General features: G+C 51.9%; 1 protein-coding gene across 1 annotated transcript in view; it reads left to right on the plus strand.

Annotated features, from left to right (window-relative positions):
* Nucleotides 1–825: 825 nt before the first annotated feature.
* The window catches only part of MYH9 (myosin heavy chain 9), an 86,126-nt gene continuing 74,297 nt past the window's right edge, over nt 826–12,654 (plus strand). Inside the window, exon 1 of the mRNA XM_070371358.1 lies at nt 826–1,013. The gene's annotated coding sequence lies outside the window, so the exon portion shown is untranslated. The remainder of the gene's footprint in view (nt 1,014–12,654) is intronic.

Here is a 12,654-nt window from a genome sequence, read left to right on the forward strand (position 1 = left end):
GGGCAGTAATACACACACAGATACACACACACAGTGCGCTTTGCCAGCCTGAAGAACCCCAAGAAAACATTTTGCAAAAAATATCTGAAAGGAAATGTGCGAGTTAACCACGTGGAGGTAAAGAGAGGCTCGGAAGGGCACTCCAGGCTGAAGGAACCCACCGGAGCAGACGTCTGGAGGCTGAAAGACTGCAGCGTGCGCACTCCAAAGACAGGGTCAAAAATGGAACTCAGGGCGCCCACAAGGGATCCGGGGCTTGAGTCCCGGTCCGCCCCCACAGGCCATCTGCATTGTAAAATAGCACTTTTCCCATATATGGTACTTAATATCTGTTCTGGTATCAACAGAATGACATGGGTCAGAGAAAACAGCTCGCGGGGCGGAGTGTCAGCAGCCCGGACTTTCCCAGTCGGCTCCCGCCGGGCCTCGCCCGAAATCAGGCAATGCACCAAAATCCCTGCCGGGAGTCCGCCGAGACTCTACTCCTCCTGGTTGGATTCTCTCTGTGTCAATCCTTCTCCTGGAACCTGGCGGTTCGTTGCGCCCGCCCTAGGGGGCGGGGCTCCCGCCTAAGAAGAGCAGGGGGAAGGTGGAGGGGGTGGAGATGGGGGCGGATGGGGAGAACGTATTCCCACCCCTCTGGGCCTATAGGCTCCACCCACTGCCTTTCCACAGGTCAAGCTGTCTGTTCATCATGACCAGCAGCTGGTTGGAGTGGGTGAGACAGCTCGGGGTCGGGCTCGTCTCTTCAGGCTCCGCCCCGCAGCCGGCGCTGGGCTCGGAGTGGGCGCGCTCTGAGAGGGGCGGGGCGGCAGGGCGGCGAGGAGCAGCGCAGGGTGCGGTGAGGCGCGCAGATCCTAGCTGTTCCTGGGCAGGGCACTGAAGGCTGAGCGAGGCTGACCTGCTGCAGCTCCCGCCTCGCGCGCTCGCCCCACCCCGCCGTCGCCCGAATAGCTGGAGGAAGCCCTCTCGGGAGAAGCAGCGCCTGTTCCCCGGGGCAGATCCAGGTTCAGGTGAGCGAGCTCCACCGGCGGGTCCCGCCCCGAGCGGGCGAGCGGGGGTGGCGGGTACCGGACGCGCGGAGTCTGGGTGAGCTGGGCGATGAGTGGTTCTCGGCCTCCGCGCGGCCGGCGACCAGGCATGGGCGGGGGAGAGCGGGCTGGGCACCCTTCACAGAGGGGCCCCGGGACTCCCGCGCGGATGCTCGGTGAAGACGCCGACGGAAGCGAGACCTGGGAGCCGAGGAAGGCTTGGGGCCGGGCACTTCCCGGAAACCCTCCATACCCACTCCCTGCCCTCCCGCCGGCACACTCCGCAGCCCGGGCACCCGGGAGCCTCGACCTCCCCCTGCTGCCGGGGCACGCGCCCCGCCTTCGCCTCGCCCAGTGCCCAAGTTGGGCAAACTTTTTAACCCCTTCTGGGCAGCCTCTGTCCCTTGGACCCAGCCGCTTGGGCGAGGTTCAGATGGGGGGCTCGGGGCGGCGGCTCCTTGGGAAGTTTCCGGGCGTTTTCGAAACGGAGGTAGCGGGCACCAGGGACCGTTTGGCAGCTGTCAGGGCGTCCTCCTGAGTCAGAATCGGACAGTCCTGCAGCAGACATTGCTCTTGGCCCGGTTTCCGCCCTCGGCTCCCGACTTCCTCATTCGCCCGGGTGCGATCGGCTGGGCGGAGGAGGGGGACCGGGAGAGGTGCGGCTGGGTGCTTGGGAAAGGGGACCCGGCGGGGATCCCGGCTTGAGGCAGGAAAGACTCTCCCCTCCCTCACAGATCCGAATCCTTTGACTTTTGGCCTCTGCTTCCTGGGAGTGGAAGGCCGGGTAAGGCCCGCACCAATCTCCGCGACCCCTGCGCGCACCTGATTCCAGCGCACCTGCGGACCGCCCCGGCAGGGTGGGGGCGGGGAGAGCTGGGCTCTGCTCCTAGAGGATCCAGCCTGGGCTATTGCATCGTGCCCTTTTGGGCCAGATCCAGGGTTTTCTACTTACCCCGCCACCCCACCCCCACAAATGTCTCTGTTCAGGATCCTGATCTCCTGCTGTCCGGGGCCACGCCCAGGGCAGGACTGCACCCCCCCACCCTCCTACGCCTCCCCACCACCCCCCACCGCGCCCCCAAGAGCCCAAGTGTCTCAGAAACGGAGTGTCTTCCTGGACCAGGTTGCAGATTGTCTTGAGGTGGGGGCAGGGTGAGCGCCCGGGCTGCTATCTGTGGCCCCACCCAGCCGGTGTGGGGAAAAGGTTCCCGGGAAGTCCCAGGTCCTAGGCACTGGCGGATCTCTCTCCGCTGGGCAGTTGAGGGACCCAGCCACTTCTGGGTTCACTGCACCCTTTCCTGGGCTTAACAGGATTGCAAAGTAACTGTTGAGTAACTGTTGAACGGGAAGAACCTGAGCGCCTTACTGCAACACTGTGGCCATTTCTGAGTGCTGTCTGAGCCTGTAACCTCACCGGGTGGTTTATTCCCTTTATGGTAAGGAGGGAGGCTGGTTTAAGGCCTATTTAGACAGTCACTTGATTAATATTAGTCAATTTATATACAAGGCTGCTGGGAGTCGGGGGAGGGTACACAGATGTGTAATTGAGCAAATATTTAACTGGCTCCTCTGTGCCAGAGATTCTGCCAGGTGGTGGGGGGTGTGAGGTTGAGTAAGACCTGGCCTGTGCCCAAGGGCATTTAGGGGAGAGCCAAGACAAATCCGTAGATGACTCTAAGGTGAAGCGAAGATGACAGAGACCCTAGAAGGGTGCTGTGAGTCATGGGATTGGGAGAAGGGAGCCAGCCCTCCCTTCTCCTCTGGCCTATGGGAGTTTACAGTCCTCAGGGGGAAATAGTGGCCCAATGACTGAGATACAGAAGCTGCCTGTGATGAGTGTCTCAAACAGGCCTCAGACAAAGGACTCGAGGAATTCTGAGAGGGGCCACTTCTGTCTGGGATGAGAAAGGAAGCTGCTCGAGGAAGGAGGACATGGCAGGTTTGCCAAACCGAGGCAAGCATTCAGTGTTGGAAAGTGAGGACTCATTTATGATAATTGAGGTGTAATTAAAAACGTCAAGAGATTGCTCAGTGTAATTTGAGAGCCGCTGTGCCCCCCAGATGGCTGCAGGGTGACACTAAAAAAGCTCTGTTCTTCAGATTCAGCAAGTCCTGGCAGTGCCCATGGCAGATCCAGGTGCTTGGATTGGCAGGCAGTGTTTGGGGAAGGGCAACCCCCAGAGGTGCGTTCTGTGGGGCTCCTTGTCTGAAGGGCAGGTGAGGGTAGAGGAAAAGAGAGGGGCAGGGCTTTCTGACATTTATTTTTTATTTTTAAACTTTTAACCTAAGGGGTTGGAGATGGGACAACTTCCCTCTCACTGGATGAAGGATGCATGTTAATCACAGCCTGCCTCTTGCCCGTTCTTGCTCCAGAAAAAAACAAAACACGGATCTGTTAGCTTTTTAAAAGGAGAAAAGCACACTTAAAAATTGCTGCATTGTTGTGTCGCCTGGTGGAGGGTATTGCTAGAAGCCAGGCTAACTGTGCTTTCTTCACTTCCTCTTCTAGCTAATCCTTCCATAAAGTACTTAAGACAGCCCTTACCAGCTTGACATCTTTATTTCAAAAGGAGAGGAGGGGTTGGCTGTTGTTCTCCTCTGAGCCTGGCCCTACCCTTCTCTTGGTGGGGGGGTGGGGAGGGGGGTGGAGAGAAACCCCAGGCAAAGGAAAAAAAGAAAAAACAAAAATCCAGGCCTTGACAGCTTCCTCCCAAGCATCATGTTCCAAAAATATTTAGAATAACAAAATCTGTGTGTCGTCTTAATTAAACAAACGTCCTAATTTGCTGAGCATAAAACAGCATCTCTGCCCACAGGGGCAGGAAGTACATTTTCCCTTTGTGCAGCCCCAGAGAGTCACTGCCTCTCGGCTTTAACCCTTGGTGTGCTGAGCCCCTGGGCTTAAGCCCTCCTGTGACAACGGAGTGGAACCCCGGCTGCCCCCTGGGAAGCAGTAGGCTTGTGACTTAATGGGATCTGGTTCTTCATTAGAGCTGGGAAGAGTGGAGTCCTGAGTTTTGGCACTAGATGGTGTTCAGATCCTGACCCTGCCACTTAGGACTGTAGGCAAGTCACTTAACCCCCCAAGCCTCAGTGTCCTTATCTGTAATACAGGAGTCATGATATCCATCCTACGGGGTTAGATGTGAGAACTAAAAGAAATTAAGTATGTAAAGGGCCTGATACATAGTGACTGTGTACATTTTTAAGAAAATATATGTGATCAGTCTTCATTCCCTGGGTTGTCAGGTAAGGAGACAGGATAGGAAGGGTGGATGGTTCTCCTGGCTCCTAGCTCAATGCTCTTTCTGCTTCTAAAAATGATGTTCTGTGTGTGTGTTTGTGTGTGTGTGTGTGTGTGTTTGCTCATGGACCACAAAGCCTGAGTGGTAAAAACACAGGTGGTTCTGGGGCCCATCTGCTGATGCTCTTGGATGCTCTTGGTGATGAGCTTGTGCTCATTAGCCTTGTTGCAGGGCCCCGGCTCAGGCAGAAGATACACAAACTCACTGCGTTTTAGTTCTCAGACACAGCTTCCGTGGTCTAGGGAGAGCTAAGGGGTGACATGGAGGTACACTGGACTTAGTGTCTGGAGGCCTGGCTTCTGGGTCTGGCCCTGGTTGGGGGTACATTTGATTTTGCTAGAAGGCGCGTACTGCTTCACAGAGACACCATGCCAGTTTATGTGTCTGCCAGTTATACCCAAGAGTGCTTGGGAAATTGAGACATGCAGGAATTTAAATTTCTCCATAATGCCCCAGTTTCTTAGGTGCCCTCATGCCCTACTGATGGGGTCTAAGTTGTAACAACTCTCTTTATAGAAGGTAGTTGGGCAATATCTGTCAAAGCATAGTCCTTCTGACTGATTTCTAGAAACTCACCAGCAGATAAACTCAAACATGCAAAAGGAAATGTCCAAGGATATTCTTTGTAGCATTGTCTAGAGAAAGACAGGAAATAAGCTAACTGCCCATTAAGAAGGTCAAATAAATCATGGTACAGCTGCACAGTGGGAATTCTTGAAGCCTTTAAAAAAATCGAGACTGACCTATAGGTACTGATTGGGCATGCTCTCCAAGAAATATTTTAAGTGAATAAAACTTGATACAAAGTGGGATACATATTGCTCCCTCCTGTGCGAATCATGGTATGATGCCTCCGCTCTGTGCATGGATAGCTACAGAAACCCAAGTAACAGTGGTTGCCTCTAGAAAGGGCCCAGGAAGCCAGAGCCTGGGGTGAGCTTGAGCATTGCTTTTTCCACTAAATGCCTTTTTACATGTGTTGACTACTTAAATAGTCAGAAATTGAAAATTTTGTTAGTTTTATTAACAACAAAAATATGTGGTTGGCTGGCCAGTCTTGGGGGTCTCTGTTTTTAAAATGCGTTGCTTGAGATCTCAGATTGCATACTGAGTGCCTGCCACGTGCAGGGGAAGAGGAAGGGTCTTAAAAATGGACTGAATTGCTCTGTGGTTGGAACATTTTGGGGCCTGCTTTCTTCTCCATGATGTCATATTATCACCAGAGTAACCCCTTTAAACAAATGTCTACTCTGATCCTTTCCCTTGGTTTCTGGAAAATGGTAGATGCTTTGATTGCCTTTTCTCTGCTGTATAAGAAAAGGAAGCCCGCGGGACGTGTCTGGAATGTATTCTAGGAAGCCCTTTTGCCAGTTTTCCCACAATCCCCCTGGCTCCACGCTGTCCACTTGTCCTTTCCTGGGGAGCCCATCCTGACCAGGAGGCCAGACCAGACCTTTATTCTCTTGGGTCTTCCTCATTTGTAAACTTGGGGTCATTGCAACCCACCCTATCTCCAGTTGTCCCTCAGAGATCTGGCCTATGGTTTTTATGTATTAATAACATTGGAAAAGCCCAAATTCTCGAGAAAATGTGATCAGAGGGGGGTTTTGAATTGGAGAGCCCCGCTAGCCTTCTCAAGGAGGACTGCCATAGCCTTGCACAGTGTGGGCCCCAGAGAAGACTCAGGCTCAGCTCACTCCTGAGCTGGCTCTTTTCTGTAGCACAGCTGGTTAAGACCCCTTTAGGGTCACAGGCAGGCCTGTGTCCCTGCCAGGCAGCTCTAGGCCTCTTGAAAGGTGATGTGAGTCACACATGAGTATGCACAATGAGCCTGGGTCTAAAATGGGCCTGCCACCCCATGGGCCGGTGGTTTGAAGGCGGGATGCCAGCCTGTATCTACCCCCTTCTGTCTGCCCCCACCTGCCCCTCAGGCTTTGATGGCACCGGATATTTGGGGAGCAGGCGGGGAGCTGCCCCCTTGTGTCTGATGCAGGTCTCTTTAAAAAGTAACTGAGGCAGGCTGGCTGCTGTCAGAAAGCCTCAGGCCCCTATTCTGCTGACTGGTGTCTCTGGCCCAAGGTGATTTCAGCACCCGGGGTGGACACAGCACACCCAGGCCTGGGTAGGTGGGTGCAGAAAAGGCTCCTGGCCAACCTTTGGCTGAGGGCCAGGCCATCTAGGGAGTTCTCACGACAGTGCCCTCAGCAGCTGTCTTCATCTGCAGCCCTGGGTGGGGAAGCCTTCCTCTGTGGCTAGAGAGACCCTTGCAGGGTCTTCTGGAAGTTGCCACTGAAAGGTGTGGCTTCCTTCCTGGGCAGGTGGGGCTGCAGCCTGCAGGGAAGTTGAAGTGCTCTTGAGCTTCCCCTCCCCTCCCTCTCGAAGGTCACTTCCTTGGTGCCTCTCAGGGTGCCTCTCACTTCCTTGGTGCCTCTTGGTCCTTATGGTTCTTACCCTGCTGCCCAGAGGAACAGGGGGCCTCTGTGAGGCGAGTCCCTCTCTTACCTCCATGGATGTTATTTTGGAAACTTCCATCTCATGTTTCCTTTTTCTTTCATTTAACTCTAATTCTGAATGATGCCTGGCTTAAAAGAAAAATAAACAGGGACTTCCCTGACGGTTCAGTGGTCCAGACTGCCACTGCAGGGGGCACAGGTTCCATCCCTGATCCAGCAACTAAGATCCCATACGCCAAAAAAAAAAAAAAAGAGAGAGAAATTGTACAGTAGCAATAGTACAATCCTCCCTACTGAATTTACTTAGGATCGTAGAGTGTCTGAGATGGAAGGGATCCTGTGTGTATGTGCTCAGTTGCATAGTCGTGTCTGACTCTGCGACCCCATGGACCATAGCCCGCCAGGCTCCTCTGTCCATGGGATTTTCCAGGCAAGAATACTGGAGGGGTTTGCCATTTCCTTCTCCAGGGGATCTTCCCCAGCCAGGGACCAAACCTGTGTTTCCTGCATTGGCAGGCAAATTCTTTACCACTGAGCCCGCTGGGAAGCTCAGAAGGGATCTTAGGGATATTGTAATTTTCACTCCTCCCACTGCTCCCCCCGCCCCCGCCCCCCATGAGAGGGTCGAGTCAAACTCATTCTGAGTTGGTAGAAAGCTCTGGCCCCTGGTTTCCCTCAAACCCAGTGCCTTTCAGAATCACATGGCCTCATTTAAAAGTGTTTCTGAGCTGTTATCATGCCTTTCCTCGCCTTAACACACTGTTCAGCCCAGCAACACGTACTTAGCTCCTTTCATCTTTGCTTAAGTCTGTTCTTCCACACCCTTAATCGTTTTCTTTTGGGGGCTGGGAGGGTGGAGGGGCCCAAGAGTTAAGAAATGGGGTGGGAAGTGGTTTGAGTTTCTCTGAACTTCTTCCAGTTGGACAGTTCGACTTGGGCTGGAAGTTCCTGCGGCTCAAAAATCAATATTTCACATGGGGCAGCGCCAGGCGGCGGGTGGGCCACTCAGAGCCACATCGGCTTTCCACTGCCCTGCAGCTAGTCCTGGTTTCTAGTAATTTTAAGTCACTTAAGGTCTTGGGTGATTGATTAGTTGTATTTTCTATACAAAACCCATGTAGAGGGAACCACACAAGGGCTTTGGGCTCTGGCAGAGCTGGGACCAGCCCCCTGCCTTTGCTCCTGCTAACTGTTAGGCTGGAGTCTCAGCTTCCTCATTGGCCACGTGGAGATGCTTCTTTCATAGGCTTGTTGTAACTTGCATAGAAACACACACCAAGTGGCTTAGTTCTTGTCCTCCTCTTCCTCCCCTTTTCAGGTTGTCACCAACATCCTCTGTCTTTGGGTGGTAGGAGATGTATGTTCAGGTTTTAAAGATTTTAAATTAAGCCTGTCCCTTAATGATAAGGTATGGTGAGATGACTGAGGAACCTGTGGGAAGATTCCTTGAGCTTGGAGACTGAGGTTTTCTAAGCCTATGACCTTTGCTTTCTTCTTCCCAGATCACACAGTTCAGCTGGTGACGCACATCTGAACCGGTTTAAGCATTTCAAAAAAAGCTGTTACAAGGCTGCCAAGGCACCTTTATTTCGAGTTGTCTGGTGTTCAAAAGCCACCGAGTTTCCTGTGTTTTGCATAAGGCCCTGGGCTGGAGAAGGCAGCTTCCTGTCTGATAAACATAAAGAGGCGTTTGGAACCATTTGGGTGACTTAATCTAACTGGGCTGAAATGGGGGCAAAGGCTGAACTGGGAGGTCAGAAGTAGGGTCTTGTTTCATCTCTTTATCCCCAAGTCCTCACCAGCACCCTGCATGGACTTGATCCCTTGTCCTTCTTGCATGAGTGGAGTTCAAGTCCCACTGGTACTTAGCTGTAAGCTTGGGATGTGAAGGCCTGGGCAGCTGAAGCTCAGAATGCCACTTAGTGATCTCTCTGTCTCACAAAAGGCGGGTGCTCAGTACTTATCTGAAAATTCCTGGGATAGGAGAGTTGGTAGCAGGGAGCTCTTTTTCTTTTTTTCTTGTTGCAGAGAGCTTTTTTAAAACTTTTGTCTATTTTTTAATATTGAAGAGTCAGCTATTGGGTATTGATCCCAAATTTCTTGGCCAAGTCAATCATCAAAGGACTCCTTCCTGCTGCATGACCTGCCCTGTGCTGGACCTGCTGGGCTTTAGTGGGAACAAGGGCAGAGAGCATGCCTCTAGCTCAGGAGCCTGACTCTCTACTAGGGAGTTGGGACACAGGGACAGAAACCTGGGACACGAGGCGGCTTGTGTCATCTTGAGCTTCCTGGAGGCTAGAATTGCCTGGTGGGTAGGAGGGAAGATGGGGAAGGAAGGAAGGAGCTCTGGTGGGAGGGCGCTGGCTGGGAATCAGGATGTCTGGGCTGAAGTCCCAGCTTTACTAATAATAGTAATAAGACTAAAGTTTTATTGACCACTTGTTATGTACCAGGTACTGTGTTAGTGTTTTTACATGATTCTCTTATTTAATTCTTCCCTCATTTCTGGGAGGTAGGAAGTTTGCCCCCATTTTACAGATGAGGAGACTGAGCCTGATTCACACTCCTATGCTCTGACCCCTGTGTGACCTTGCAGATGCCCTTCACTCCTGGGCTTGCCTGTTACTTGACAGTGAGGGGTTGGACTGGTTCCCAAGCCTCCTCCCTCACCTGTGGCCAAGAACTGATGAGAGGAGCAGAACTTTTGGAGCTGCAGCAGAACCAGGCTCCTCATCCGTAGTGCAGTTGGCTGCTTGGAGCGAGGTTGATAGTGTTGCCTTGGCTACTGACTTTACCTTTAACCTCAACTGGCCATTTTTCAAGTGTTTGTGGAGAGCCCCGGCTGCTGTGCCTGCCTGCCATTGGAGGGGCCCTGGCTGGTCACTGGGAGCCTGCCACCATCTCCATAGTGGGTGCTTCTTGTGTCCACTTGCAGAGTGCATTCCTTCCTGCTTCATGTGTCTGTCTGTCTACTCATTTGGTAACGACTCAGAGCTTTACATGGAGAAGGAAATGGCAACCCACTCCAGTATTCTAGGCTGGAGAATCCCATGGACGGAGGAGCCTGGGGGGCTACAGTCCACGGGGTCGAAAAGAGTGGGACACGACTGAGCGACTTCACTCATTCATTCACTCACTCAGAGCTTTACAGTGTGTGCTGGGTGCTTGACTGGGCTCTGGAAATAAGGAGGGGAAGGAATCAGGGACTCTTGTTTCCAGGAGCTCTTAGTGTCCCACTAGAATGCTGCGGGCCCAGGGGGATCTGAGAAAGCTTCCTGGAGAAGGCGGCATCTGAGCTGGTTTGCAAGGTGGGGACATGGCACAGCATGTCCAGGGAACAGGGCTGGGAGCTTGTTCAGTTGCTCAGACTTCAGCGGAGCTTTGTACAAGGGTGATTCAGGTCGCCAAGGCCCTCTGAGTCACTCTGGGCTAGTAAGAGATTTCCTTTCCTCATAAGTGGCTCTGGGCCCCAGCCCCATCTCGAAGCCCCTAAAGCAGCCCAGATGGCTCAATAAGGCTTGTTCCCCTGTGCCATTTCCTGGGAAATGTGGGGGTACAGGATTCCACTCCCAGGGCCTTAACCTCAGGATGCCTGCTGGGAATTCTGCCTGTGCTCTCTGGTTATGTGGTCAGCCAGCTGAAGGACTTGGGATGAGATTTTTTTCATGGAGTGTTGAGAGAGACATAATTGTTACTGGAATCAGTTTCTTTTTTAAAGGAAAAGAAAAGGGGATGGAGGTTTGTTTATAGTGCAAATAATGTAACAGCAAAACTATCAAGAAACAAATTTGCCTCTCACCCTATCCACCCTTTGCATTTTTCTGGGTTTCCTGTCCATAGACATGCATACTTTGCAAAATTAAATACTAAAATTAAATATTAAATTAGATATTGTCGTGTGTTCTAACTTACTCAGTGCTGTAATATAAAGTTTCCTATGTTGCAACAGGCTCCACAATTATTATTTTAATGGCTATGTTATGGTCCACTGTGGGAAAGAACCATTACAGACTTTGCCAGAAAGTTCCATGGGTTTTATTGAGTCTCTTGGAAATTCATTAATTCAATAAATGTATCCTGAGCATCTGTTTTAGGAAAGAAACTCCTGGATGCCTAGGATGAGACATTCCAGGCCCTGCCCTCAAGGGGCTCACAGTCTATGCCCAGGAAAGAATCACTTCACTTGGCTGTTATGGGTTGTGATAGGGGTGAGTGTGGAAGAAAGTGGCTGCTTAGACGCCTAGGTTGAGTTGGTGAAAAACAGGTAAAACCACTTTGTCATCAGTGATGAGAAAGCACAGGAACTTGGACTTGGGAGAGCTTTCTGGGCTCACTGGAGGAATATCTTCATGTCTCCCCACTCCCTGAGTGGTTCATACAGGTCTGGGCCAGAAGTCACATGGGGAGTTGGGCTGGGATGGGGAGGAGTGAGGGACAGAGCCTCCAAGGGACCTTGTCAACGGAGAGGCTGGGGAACTAGCCCCTGGCGTTCCGGAGGGAGGCCCCTTGGTGACCACGAGTGGCAAGCAGCTGAGGGTGGGGGCAGTGTGGGTGGGGTGGGATGTCCGTGAACTGTCAAAAGCCAGGCAGGCCACCTGGGCTCTGCTGTGGCTCCTGCCTCTGGGGAAGGAACCAGTTGCAGCAGCAAGTTGCAGCAGTGTAGTTTTGTTGTAAAGAGGAAGTTTCAGAATTCCAGTGGCTGCTTGTGAGCAGGAAGATGTTTACAACTGTGAAGGAGCTATTTGGGGCTCCGTGCAAGCAGAAAAGATGGGTGGTCAAGGGCCTGGAAACTGGAATGCTGTGTCTTTGCTCTGGCATTCTCTTTCATTCCAGATAAATGACTCCCTTGCTGCCATTTCTTCACTCTTTCCATCTCTTTGCTGTCCTGGTACCCCCTAGCCCCAGCTCCCAGCTCAGGGGACCAACTTGGCAGGAATTCTGCTATCTTCCTGCTGCTGCTGCTAAGTTGCTTCAGTTGTGTCCGACTCTGTGCGACCCCATAGACGGCAGCCCACCAGGCTCCGCCATCCCTGGGATTCTCCAGGCAAGAACAGCAAAGATCCTCCTGCCCGGAGTGAGAATGCCAGGGTGGAACGTGGTCACTTGGACACTTCTGTGGTCCTGTTTCAGGTTTTGCCAACCTCACCGTTTCCCCACTCCAGGCTGTTGTGGGGTTTTGGATCAGTACCAGGTCTGCAGGGTTGAGGTTTGAGTAGAAGAGCTCTGTCGTGGTCCTCAATTCCCTCCCTCCCCGCCCCCCTCCGCCCACCATTAAATACACACTTAAAAAACCAAAAACAAACTCTAAACCTAACCTAACGTTATTTTTTACATGTTGACTTAAAATTACTAATAAGAACAACACGTTAGCCGGGAATTTCAGCACTTAATAGATGATGATGTTCCCTAGTGGCTGAGATGAGGTCTGTTGTGTATCTTTTTTGCATCTCCTGTCACCTTGTTTATACTACTGTTTGGTGGTGATTATAGGCTAGAGATTATCTTTGGATTTATACTATTTAAAATTATTTACCGGCTTTTATATTGGAGGAGGAGAGATGGGTATAGGAATAGAGAATTGGATAAAGCAGAGGGCAGCAGTGGGGCATGGGGAAGGGAGTGGGTGACTCTAGAAGCAGCAGCTGGGTTTAAATCCCATTTTCACTCAGTTTATTTATTCATTAAATATGTATCAAATGCTGGCTGTGTGCTGGAGACTGTTTCAGTTCTGTGGATACATGATTGGATAGAAGAAACCGAAGCCTGCCTTTGACATTCCAGTGGGGAAAAGCAGATGGCAGCCAGACAGACAGGCTCACTGTGGCAGGTCCTTATGCTATGGAGAAGGATAATCAGGTGAAGGCT

Source organism: Bos mutus, chromosome 5, assembly GCF_027580195.1.
Source record: "Bos mutus isolate GX-2022 chromosome 5, NWIPB_WYAK_1.1, whole genome shotgun sequence".
NCBI classification, from domain to species: domain Eukaryota; kingdom Metazoa; phylum Chordata; class Mammalia; order Artiodactyla; family Bovidae; genus Bos; species Bos mutus.